We start from the raw sequence: 12,004 nt of genomic DNA on the forward strand, positions 1-12,004 counted from the left end.
CTAACTTTTCCGAAACTGGAAAAGCCGAGGTAACTGTGGCGACTACCCCGTAGTGATCTACGATGAGCAGAGATTTCAACCTCATCAAAAACTTTCATTCAACACGAAACATCAGCAATCGAGTGTCTATATTACATATTAGCTACCGAAGAATATGTGTTGCCAGTAATAGACCTTTTGGTCTTTTCAAATTCTTTCAAAGTTAAAGACATGATGAACATTCTGACTTTTGCATGTACGGCTAAGGGCACAATAAGGAACTGTTCTTATTAACCGACGACCCATTGGTCACACTCTCTGGTCCTGGCCACATTCCCAAATCGACAAAAGAGTGGGTTAAAGAGTTCTGCAAAAGTAATAAGTATGCAATTAACTGACTTTCCTTCAGTTAGGTCGCATCCGCTGCCCAAAAAGAACGGCTTGACCTATAATCACTTACTAACAGAAAGAATGACGTATTCAGAATTCAACAGCGAAATTGGGTAGCCCAAGGGCGAGAATAAGAGTAGATGTAAATGAGAAGGGACCATCATTTTTAGCAGGCCTGCCGCTTCGTTGGGCTAATAATCTTGGTATCGATTTAGGCTAAAAGCGTTCCGTGAAGGACGCTGTCTAGAGATCATGGGCAGATGTCATGCAGTAGTGTTTTGCTTTACACTATATATATTATCGTATTAGCGTTACTAATGAATATGAGAGTTGATTATGATCACGTTATATAACAGCATTAATAGAATGCCATCTGCCTTAGTAAGAACGTGAGAAATTTTTTTACACGTGATTGTCAATCATGAAACAAATATTACTTTTATTACCATAGGCACGAGGTCGAGCACCGAGTTTATAGTTTGTTATATACCTACCTGCGTAGTTTCCTTATCGATGTTTTTCGGGCGCTGCTAGTTAATCGATACCGCGCAACGATTGACCAGTTAATTCAGTGTTATCTACTTGGGCATCCGATGGAGCACGAAAATAATCCTAATAGAAGGATCAATTGTGCCTACCACACTTATGTCGAAAGGATTCGACCTAATCAACAGGGCTATCGGAACGGTAAATACGTTGAATAATCCCGTATTGCTGGCCCTTACGAGCTGAATGTAATGCTGAAGTATTAAGATGAGTAAACTGCTTAGATGTGTCTGTTTCTGGAACCACTGGGACGATATCTCCTAGGTAGATTTCCTTGAAGAGCTCCGTCATCTAGATATCCGCCATTAAAAAACCTCAGTGCACAAAAATCTTGTGTTGAACGCATCTAATTTTTTATTAAACACTGATAAACGCCACTTCCTTCCTTAAAAAAAATTCATTAGTGAAGGATACCTCGCACAGGAGTACGTATCGTGTTCAGTCATTGAGTTCGATCAGAATTAGCCAACTATTGACGACCAGCTGCCAAAGAGGTCTATAATTTTTCGCCTCTTTCTGCTTACATCATTTAGAATTGTGTTGATTATTTATAGTATATAATAATCGTTATTGTCCTTATTATAAGATTAAGGTACTGAAACCTATGATAGTAACGCATACTATCTATATCTATATATATATATATATAGACTTCTAATCAATCGTCTATACTTTTAGTGTTTATAATTACGCATCTTTTCTATAATAGAGGGTAGTATCATAGTGTAGACGACCATCGGACCCTCAGTTAACCTCGTTTCCCGTTTCTGCCTATCAACATTAGCTACTGTATCCTTTCTGCTAATCTCTAATATAATACTTTTTATTTTTATTATCATTATTATCAGTATGGTCAATTGTATCGCAACGCTTTTTCGGTTTAACATATATATATATATAAATTTCAAAATTTGCGTTAAAAAGACTATATATGTATGTATTTATAGATGTATGTAAGTGTATCTACGTATGTCTTAGCCTATATCCATGCTCTCCATTCAGTTTCATTGTTTGTTCTTTTTTTTTTTTCCATATTCTGTCAACGCCATATTTGTTTGTCGTTTTCATCTGCACATGTTATAGTTATATTTCAGTTGAAAGTCGATACATAGTCAAAAATTGGAATATATATGTATAGAAGCCCTTACTATTACATTGTAAGCTATTATCGATCAACTTCACTGCGATAAATTTCACTGCGTTTTTTTTTCGATAATTTTTCGTGTTTTTTTTTTACTCACGTTTGAATTTGATAAATAACATCAACATCATACATTTTGTTAGAATCTTATACACGCTAGTAGCATACCGTATTATAACTCCAACTCACATTTAGCGCAACCAATAAGTTAAACTTATGGGGGTATATGGTAGATAATTCTACTATTGCTGCTGATGCTCGTAATGTCGTAAAGCTTGGCTGTGTGCCAGTTCTTTTCGCTCTGACATTTACCATTAACACTTTAAAAGATCGTCATATTGTTTATCATAGTACTTGTTTTTGTTTTGACAACGTTGCACGTGTAGAGTAAACGCATGAGCCTATTGGCTGTACCTTACTTTGGTTGTGCACAGATTTACAATAACTTAATAGTCATCTTTCCAATCACGTTCTTCCTCCCATAGCTCCATTATTTCTGTATTTACCAAGCGGAACATACCTATTTGCTGAGCATAGGACCAGCTGAACATGGCGTAAGCGTAGCGGATTTCCGGTCTGTGGTGTTCGATTAATATTATATTTATTGTCACTGTTGATTTCTTTCCGTCCACAACAGTGAGGTCCATGCGGGCCTGTTCGACATCTGACGGAGGCCGATTGGATTCACGCACGTCTATTGAACTTTGGCTAGTGGCCAGCCCATCCCAACAGCAATTTGGCAACAAAGCCAACAGACCTGCCAAGACCGACATGTTTACGAGCTGCTGTTAGGGTAAGCCGGCCATCAATCGCCACGTCCTCATATGTGGTTGTCTGAACGTCGATTTGAACCCAGCAGGCGGAGACCAACGTAGTATTATCTAGTCCATTGTAATTCAGGTATAGCTCAAAGAAAGACGCCAGCCGAACTGACATACATAGGCTAGACTATGCAATGATAAACGTCACTTAGCGAGAACTCTTTTGAGTAGATAAAGAAGATCATCATTTACTTTTCCTTCCACTTAAAAGCGGTTCGGCCACTGAACGGCACATAGTAAGTCATATAACCGTGATACAACGAAGTGCGATCGCCAACTTACGGACAACTTAAATCGGATTCCTTTACGCGCGCGCCCCTAAACCAGCCGTCTTGCTGTCGATGGGTAGCATAATTTATATATACAGTTATATCATATTCGTAATTATATAGAACAGAATATCAGCGTGGCTACCGTGCACTCTACAATAGTCTATTTCTGATAAATTAGAGGACGTCACGAGATCAGATAGGGTGAGTGATTATCAAATAAATGATTATCATTAATCGCTATTTCGTTTACTGATACCATCTTCACAATTGAAACTGTATAGATGCTGATGCTTGATAACGCTAGGCATAACAATGATCATCTTAGACGACAAGCCTGTAATTCAAGTTACGTTTAGTGACGATTAGGGTAAGCTTCGGCTCGACGACCATCTGTATCGCATTTTCTTTCTGAGCGGCGCTTTCGTCAACGGGCATTAACTTCGATCTTAGAAATTAAGTTCCAGTTCTCGTGACAAGTTTTGCTTCGGTAACCACCCTGTAAGCGATTGATTCATCTAAACCTTAGAGTTAATATCGATTTCTGAGCTAATTCTAAGGTGAAGAGTTGCTACGAGAAGACTAGGGGCTCATTCATGTTGGTGTGATCGTGCAGCACGCCGTCAAAAATATGTGTCCAACTCTCGATGGGTATCTTCGGTACTCGAACACCAGGTCTGGCCTATCCCTTGTGTGGGATGTTAGCCTTAATAGGAGAACTATAAATTGCCGTAAATGTTAAGACTCGACGCGGTATTCAGATCCTATTTAAATCGATTATAAAATATCCTAAGAAAAATCTGACCGGAGCAATAATGAAAGCCAGTTCGTTGCATTAATTTTACTATTTAGCAATACTGACTTCAATGGGTCTTTATAGACACGACAGAGATTCATAGGTTTTTATCGCTTGCCTTTGTTGATAAACTGTCGAATAGTTCTCAAGCTTCACTTCCACTACTCAGCGTAACAATCGCAAACTGGATTAGTGACGTTAGCTACTAATATACGAGACGAGGATCACATCCATTGTCTAGTACACGTTAGACATGCTTCGTAGCTATTTACATTAATTACATACAGTACCTAATGCACCTATTGAAACGGTGAACATAATACGGCTTCAGCGCGTTTTATGAATGTAACGGCCCACAAAACGTCCACAACCCAGCGTCTGCATGCATCTGTCGGCTTATCACAATCTACGGACACTCCTCGTACGCTTTGTGACTGTCCTTTATATTATCCAGATTTTGCAGCTTAGCCTTTCCGTGTCATCTCAAAATAATCCAAACACGTTCATAATCCGTTCTTGACATACTTCATAATTAATACAATTTTCTATAAAATTTGAATTCTTTAGTAGGCAATTTTGTGCTAAATCTGCTTCCTTTATCTGATCGGCTTTAATCACGATGTTGTTGTATGATTGGTGGTAAGGTCTGGTTCACATAGTACCCCATTTCCTTTGCCGAATTTCCTACGCGGCCATTTAGCTTAAGAGCTTAGAGAAGGGAAGACAGAGTCGGGGAGAGAACGCTACTAGACGATGCTCACGTAATTCTCTCCAAAATGTATTGTCATAAATGTATGCTTTTTCATATATGTATAAATGTATGTTGGCGGGTTACGAATGAATCTGCTAAGGGCTGAGCTCGGCCAGAAGTAATTGCAGAAGGGCACCTTAACAAGAGTAACTGGAATAGAATCTACATCTGTGTCGAACTGTGCAGAACGTCTACGACAAGCTTGTCGACAAGGCTTGTCGTAGACGTTCTGTACTGTTGAGCGTACCCCGTGGATCTATTGAATCTGTATGAGTCCAATAATTCATTAGCTCTTTTCTAATGGTTTTGTGTTTCATAATGGAGTGTCACGCGTTCTGTGATAGACAGGTCACAGTCGCGCTTCGATGCGCGCTTCCCTAAGGAGACGAACTCGTTAAATACGAGAAAACAGTTCGGATTCAGCGAGGTAAAGAAGCGGCACTCACTTCTTCTCAGTATCCGAAAACCGAATAACGGCAAATTAGGACTGCTTCCTACTGTATGTCCTGCAAGGCAAACAACAGCGCCTTTAAACTGTGTTCAGTTCCTACGACAACGAACAATACAACAATGAAGAATATATTATGTTTTTATACCGTCACAGTTTGTAGATGAAATTCTATAAGATATATGATGTGTATATAGTCTTGCTTGTTCCTTTCCCATTTAGCGTCACTCGCTGTTCTTTCGGGGTCTGTCATTAGTTCTTTTTCCTTCGCTTTTCGTAGCGAGCGCTGTGGATTTTTATTTATCGTTTATGACAGATAGTGCTGGTAACAGAGTCCAAAACGCTCAAGGATGATACACGTAACCCGAAATTTAGTGGTCCACGTGGGTCCAAGATAACATCTGCTTGACGGTTTTTGAGCTGCGCATCTCTTCTAACAGGCAATCACGGATCCTCAGCGTGGAAGTGGACCACTTCACGTTGTTGTCGTTACGATGCTTCTACACTTCCACGATAATTGAAAGTGTAATTTGAGTAAATGCGGGATGCTGCAACTTCCATATGAAGGGTTAGTGAAATCATTCATTATCGATCTATCCATTACAATCTTGTTATCGTATTAGTGTCCGTAGGTCTTATTCATTAGACATATACTGTCTATCGCTGTCATCGCGGCCGTACCGATTAGTCAGTGATTCCTGATTGACTGACTTAATTAATGATGTGACTGATGTCGTCAACGGTGTCGCTGCCGCCGTTGTTGTTGTCGGTATTCTACGGTCGTTGTGTACTGTGTTTGCGTGTCGATACGTGCTCGCCGTTTGTTGCATCATCTACTAAATACAGATTCAATCACTGGCACTTTACTTAGCCATACAGCTGAGAGAAAATGGAAAGTAGAAAATGAAGAGGCCAAGAAAGGTTCAAGCGTCAAAAACTTCTACCAGCTAGTTAGAACAAATTTATCGTATCGTTAATTTTCATCTGATTGACGAGTGTCGAAGTCTGCTGCATATGGAGTATGAATATCTGTAAAACTTTTTGCGAAGATCTCCGTTGTCATTTGCAGTCTCGATTATATTTCCGTCTCGGACCATCGTCGACGGTCGTGTACTTCTACCCGGGTCGTATTCAGACGTCGGTTCAGAGAAGACAGTGCGGATCGTTGTTCTCCGTTCCGAAATTCACTTACTGCTAGTCGGCATTTACGGGCTTATGTGTAATTATGTTCCATCATGCAATGTTACGATAAAATCATGCACGTTCATGCAATTCTTGCGACTAGTTGCTGATGTTAGGTACGTATATTGCGTGCAAATAAAATCGCGGTAGACATCCATGTTCTTCGAGTGATCGATCTGTGTTTTCTTTACAGGATAATTACTATTACATGTGTAATAGTCGTAAAATTACTACCGTATCCGGTTGACTCGTCGAGCGACGCTAGCTCACCAATTATTGCAGGGGTAGTGGAGCCCAAGGTGCGCACCCGTTGGTAGCTAGCGGCCTTTATACGGTGATCGAGACTGCTAGTTGCATGGTGCTGTTAAGTACCAAGTGCACTTTTTATCAAGTCACCTCAATGGTGTTGTTATCGATGAGTAAGGATTACGCATGGAGGAAAGCTCACCTTGTCATGAGGATATGGCTGTTCAACCGTTTTCTTAGCCAACGATACGGTGGTTGGTTTGCTGTCCACTGTTGTTGCCGTGGGCATTACGATCACTCTAAAGGCCTGTTGTGCTTGATTGGTATCGACTGTTACTAATGGTGTACTGTCCATTGTGCTGAGACATCTTGGTTACTTCGATTAAGCCAGAAAAAATATAGACGTGGTAATAGTATAATTTTATCACCGAGCAAAGGAGTGCTGTTGATTAGCTCAGGATCGATGTTATCGTCCGTAAGCTCTATGTGTTTGTTGTGTTATCGATGCTGCCGGTTTGTTCTTTGTGGCTCGACCGTTTTGATCGTAACGTTTTGCACACTTTGTTGGGATTTTTCGTCCGCAGATGCCCCAAGTGCTATTGCTATCGTTGCTTTATCACACATTTCTGTTTTCTATCCGCTTTGTTGCTATTATACGTGCTGTTATCGGCATATTTCGATGGCTGTTGTTCCTGATATCTTCAAGCTCTCATATATGTACCTTTTTTTTTTGTTTCAGCACTATGCATGTCAATTGATGAAGAGGCACGAATTTTTACGGAAGTTAAAAAAAATCGATTTTAATATCAAAACGGTACGCTTTCTAATGACACTTCAGAAAAGAGGTTTAGAAAAGCTAGATCATCAGCCAATCATTAGATATATAGGTTTCTCTCAAATCTTAGAACATAGCTTTAATTCGTTAGAAACATTAGGCGGGCGATGAACGATAAGACAATAGGTTTATCGTTCCGGGGAAAATATGAATCCTTATGTACAGTACGAATTAGAAAGCTAAATGTAGGAGGCGTTATTTAGATCTACGAGTTACTCAAGATAGACTGTTTATACGAACGTGAATATGTGCGTTTGCGAAAGTAACGTTTGACGACAATATAACAACACCCCGGGGCTTGCAGATGGTGCCCCCCCCCCCAAATTTAAAGGAAAACTTGCGTTACGAAAAACATCGGTGATGATGATGATGATGATCGATATTATATGCATTTTGCATAATTTGGTTTTTCTATCAGATCGATAGCTTTGCTGGGCTTCAGCTAATTATGGTTAATACATTGACTGTATTAAAGCATCATCGGTTACGTCATTAAAATTAGAGTTTACAGCTAGCTAGGGCCTTTTCCGTATTATATATATATAATATTATAAAACTAATTAACTGTAATTATCCTATAAGTTTTTTTGTAATTTTTCGAGGACCAATCATATGGAAAAATTTCAGCTTAGGCAATGTTGCCATTGCTTAATTATCGTGTACATACTTATTGGCATATGTTAGCTCTGTTGTTCAATATTACTATGCACAGGTGCTACTTGTAGAATTATCGCTGTTTGCACACCAGGACAAACCGTTGTAATGTCTTCGTCCTAACTCACATGAAAGATAAAAAAAAATTGTCCAATGTAATACATAGCGCTACAACTATACTGATGCGGGTTTAGAAAAAAAAATACGTAAAACAACCGGCTGAGTGAGGCGTACAGAGTGAACGATGACTCATTGCAATGAAGATATATATAATCGTACGTGTCCTTTGAGGAACCTTCGGTCACCGGAGCGACAAATAGGACAATTGTATGCATTCAATTGTTAGAAACAGCTCGACACAAGTATTTGCATCTCTATGCTGAGAAACGTAACCAGACCATATGATTGTTTTTATTGAAGTAATGCTGGATTACGTACATGTCTACGATTCGACTATTGCAGTATAGTGTGTCTGTGTGCTATTCGATGTTTTTGGTTACTACTGTATTTGTTTGTTACCTTTCCTTCAAATACACCTGTGCTACTTATGTAGTCACTTCAACCACTGCAATAGGCGATAGATGCTGGAGAACGCTCAATACGTATAATGTGTTTTTCGTCAATAGGCAGAAATATTGATTTGGTGTTTTAAAGATGTCGTTTGCAGATGGGTGCAGGGGCGTCAGATGATGAGTACTTGGTCGACTGGTTAAAAACTTAATAACGATTTCCTCATCCAGCGAAACGTGTGATTACTCTTGAAGGGGGTTCGTTTTGGAGAGGGGCAGGGTGTTTGGCCGGCTCGTACGCAGCTCAGTTCCGACAGCTTCAGGCACGTAAAACTATGCAGGATTTAGTTAGAATTATAAATGTTGAAAGGAAAAAAGAACTTAAAAGGATCATTGGATTGACCTAGGCTGGAATGTTGAAGGTTAGTAGCACCGCTTTAATTATTAATTCGTGATTTATATAAACATTTAGTTCACATTATTTAGCTAAGGTGTATACTTTTCATTTCAGTCCAGTACCGGGTGACGTTTCTTAGTGATGGCATGTCATGACTAGGTCTCGAGTACGCGTTCATGAGCTGAGTCCTATTGATAGATGCTCTGGTGATTTGTAGATATGATGTCAGCGAGGGGTCGTCATCCATCCATTGAAGAGTGCAAAAAATGTTTAAATGCTACCGGAAGGCTTTTCATGGCTTGTATCTAAACATCCGATACTAAGTGACGTTGTTACTTGGTATGATAGTAGCTACGAATGTGATGTTTGCAACCGCTCGACAGAGGTTTAGCATCGTCGTTACTACTCGCTAGATGTATAGGTTGCTATGTAAATAGCCTTACCAGCTGATGTAAGCTTCAAGTGTCAATATCGCTGCGTTATAGAACAGCATTGTCAGTGATTTATAGCTTTATGTTAAACGAATATTTCAACTTTTCATGCTAAGTATTGGCTTGCCTCTAACCGCGTGTATGAAATTTGTTTCATTAAATCTATCACCCCTCAACGCGGATTCGTTGAAAGAACAGTTACTGAATAGTTGTAGTTTGATGCCTGCCAGTGTGGCTGGCATCAAGGTAATTTCAGTGAGGTTATAACCATCTAATCGTTGACAATGCTTATGACAATGCAGGTCACCGTGCATAACAAACCATTTTGGACATCAAGAGTAGCATTCGAATGTATTGTGGACAACTATATAATAGACTGATAAATTTAGTCAATATATATAAGTTAAATATTTATACAGACGCCTGTCGGAATTGTTTTGCGTCATAGGTTGCTAGGCCCCGGGCCGTTTGCAGAACTCATTGCATGATACTGATTGGACAAGGCCATTCAACCCACGCTAGCCATGTGTCACGGATAGTCTTCCGGACTTTGGCCGAGAAGGGAGATTGGCTGTGTTCGCTTTCTAGCTCATCTTTTTGCTTAGCTTTTCTAACGCCCGTTGCGCTCTCCCTTAATACGTATATCAACCTCTATACGCGTGCGTAATATTAATCTGTAATCAGGTGTGTTAACTTCTTTTTTCCAAACTTTTAGTTCATCTATGTTTGGCGTTCCTTTTCCAGCTCTTTGTATCGCTTCTATTTTGTTTCAAACACAGCTTCTTCCGTCCTAACTCCGAGTTGTTTTGTACTGTTTGGTGCCTTTCTGTGTTATCCAGTGTAGAAGGCGTGTCCGCCACGTACATCCGACGAGATTTCAGCCAGGTCCATACCTGCCGAAACATGACCATTAGTATTATGCTGCTCAGACAACTCCACCTCTACACATATCGTTTGTTGCCAGCTCTCGTTAACACAAATCGTGTAATTGCTCCAAGTAGCAATTGACACTATCTCTTTAGAGGCGCTCCGTGTTCCCATACATGAGCATGAGACACACATACACACATATACATATAGATAGGAGTATGTCGTGCAAACAAGTGACCGTCTCTAGACACTCTTTATATGAGCTCGGGCCAATTTGAACTCCGGGTTTAGCTTTGCCTTCTTCATCAAACTGAAAGCCATCAAGAGTTTCACTTAAGGGAGGTATTAGGGAGCTAGAAGTGTCGGCTTATCCATCCGAAGAGACGCATGGCAAACAACGTCACATGAACGCAGTACAGCGTGAAGTGATGTCGAGCATTTCCACTTTGTTTTGCAACATTTTTCTGGCTTGTTTCGTACGGCGTCCTGTACGAGCGCCATAGAGAGGGTACTTTAGCCAAGAGGCCAGTTTGCACCGTAATACATGGTTCCTCTCGGCAACAGAACGCTGGTGAGATGACACGCTGCGGCCGACTGAGATCCATTATGCACGACTTATGCATGTTCGGTGACGGAAATTCATAACTAAAATATGTAGATGCAATACATCGTGCTACTCCTGCGTCAAAGAAATCTACTGATGATAACCAGCTGCTTCTCGATCCTTGGTGGTACCTGTATCCAGCACGTAGATGAGGCTATTAGTTTGCTTGCCCTTTGCCCCGAGCTGTTTGTTTAGTGCTTGCAGGTAACGCTGCTGTAGGCTGCTTGTATGGTTAGGTAATCGATTGTCGTATGAACTCGTCGTGGTTTTTTTCGATACTATCCCCGTTGTGTAAGCTGGACCCTCGACAGACTGGTAAATCCATTTAACTAGACTCTCTACCTGTTCCTCTGAATGGCATGCATCGGATTTAACTGGGTCTTCGAGTTACCGACTCGATCCGCTCTCTTCGTTTTTAAGTTAACCACGCTCCCACTTTTCCATTCTTTTCTTTTTTAATTTTCACTGTTTATCCTCTCCAGCTGACCCAGGCCCATGCTAGTGTCCAAATTTTGTTGCTATAGGTGAATTCAGAGCTGATTATAAATAGCCGATTTAAATGAATTCTATTTAGTTCTGCGTTAGTTAGACCTATACTTTAGAAGGAATATCTGAAATTTAAGCACTTAAACTCACTTTCGTAAAGGATAATGGCAGTCAAAAGGAAAATTAGTCGCTCTGCTAAGATTCTAGCTCAACAGCAAAAAACTGTTACGTTGTGATAGTAATTCCGAAGCAGAACTCAACGACCGCAAGGGATCAGGCATTGAAATTGGTCATAAAATCAGACTGACTTTGGCACAATGGAGCAAACAAACCTCGTCCCTGTCCACCTCAAATTTGACATGATTTCACTATTGTCACATATATACATATGTAGTACATCTGAAACTACCCGTTACGCAAGCTCGCATCGAAGTAGAGAACGTTCACATATCCAGCATAGCGCGTTGATATCTAGTTTTCTAACAGGTGTCCATTTGAAAATCTTGACTGCTACGTACCCACATAAAATTGAGAAAAGGTACTCGTTTTCACTTTCCTCCAGATTGGTAGATAAAATTATCAATTTTTTACGTACATCATTCCATTACATATATTAATACTAGCCTCGTCTCTCTCTCTCTCTCTCTCT

The 12,004-nt window shown here is 40.2% G+C and overlaps 1 long non-coding RNA gene across 18 annotated transcripts in view; it reads left to right on the forward strand.

Moving 5' to 3' along the window:
- The first annotated feature begins 632 nt into the window (after window positions 1–632).
- LOC111265140 (uncharacterized) overlaps window positions 633–12,004 on the forward strand; it is a 17,194-nt gene continuing 5,822 nt past the window's right edge. For 2 of the 18 annotated variants that reach the window (XR_015312940.1, XR_015312943.1), the window contains exons 1-5: window positions 5,133–5,709; window positions 6,211–6,360; window positions 6,517–6,823; window positions 7,309–7,383; window positions 8,713–8,890. This is a non-coding gene — a long non-coding RNA (uncharacterized LOC111265140). The other 16 variants (XR_015312939.1, XR_015312942.1, XR_015312949.1 and 13 more) reach the window with 16 other exon arrangements.

This window comes from Varroa jacobsoni, unplaced genomic scaffold (genome assembly GCF_002532875.2).
Source record: "Varroa jacobsoni isolate VJ856 unplaced genomic scaffold, vjacob_1.0 scaffold_936, whole genome shotgun sequence".
Classification (NCBI taxonomy): Eukaryota; Metazoa; Arthropoda; class Arachnida; order Mesostigmata; family Varroidae; genus Varroa; species Varroa jacobsoni.